Below are 236 nucleotides of genomic sequence, written 5' to 3'. Positions count from 1 at the left end.
TATTGATTTATTTACTGTATATTGCTGCTGCCACACAGATCTAAAATAAACATGCGATTTCCCAGCTGTTTACCTTCACAGTCATAACCGACTGACACGTTCTGAGATATGAACTGAAATGAATTGTGAATTTTATTAAAATTAATCGTCCCCCTCCCTTTTTCACCTCAAAATTTTAAGGAAGCTGTGCCTCCCCTGCCTCCCCCGACGAGCCGCCACTGTTTAGTACTCGCATG

The 236-nt window shown here is 41.5% G+C and overlaps 1 protein-coding gene across 1 annotated transcript in view; it reads left to right on the top strand.

The window, feature by feature from the left end:
• The window catches only part of LOC107697923 (phosphatidylinositol 5-phosphate 4-kinase type-2 gamma-like), a 10685-nt gene that overhangs the window by 8734 nt on the left and 1715 nt on the right, over nt 1-236 (top strand). The gene's annotated exons all lie outside the window — the stretch shown is intronic.

Source organism: Sinocyclocheilus anshuiensis, unplaced genomic scaffold, assembly GCF_001515605.1.
Source record: "Sinocyclocheilus anshuiensis isolate Anshui unplaced genomic scaffold, SAMN03320099.WGS_v1.1 scaffold78, whole genome shotgun sequence".
NCBI classification, from domain to species: domain Eukaryota; kingdom Metazoa; phylum Chordata; class Actinopteri; order Cypriniformes; family Cyprinidae; genus Sinocyclocheilus; species Sinocyclocheilus anshuiensis.
The sequence above is the reverse complement of the archived record's forward strand: the minus strand, read 5'-3'. Positions and strand labels throughout refer to the sequence as shown.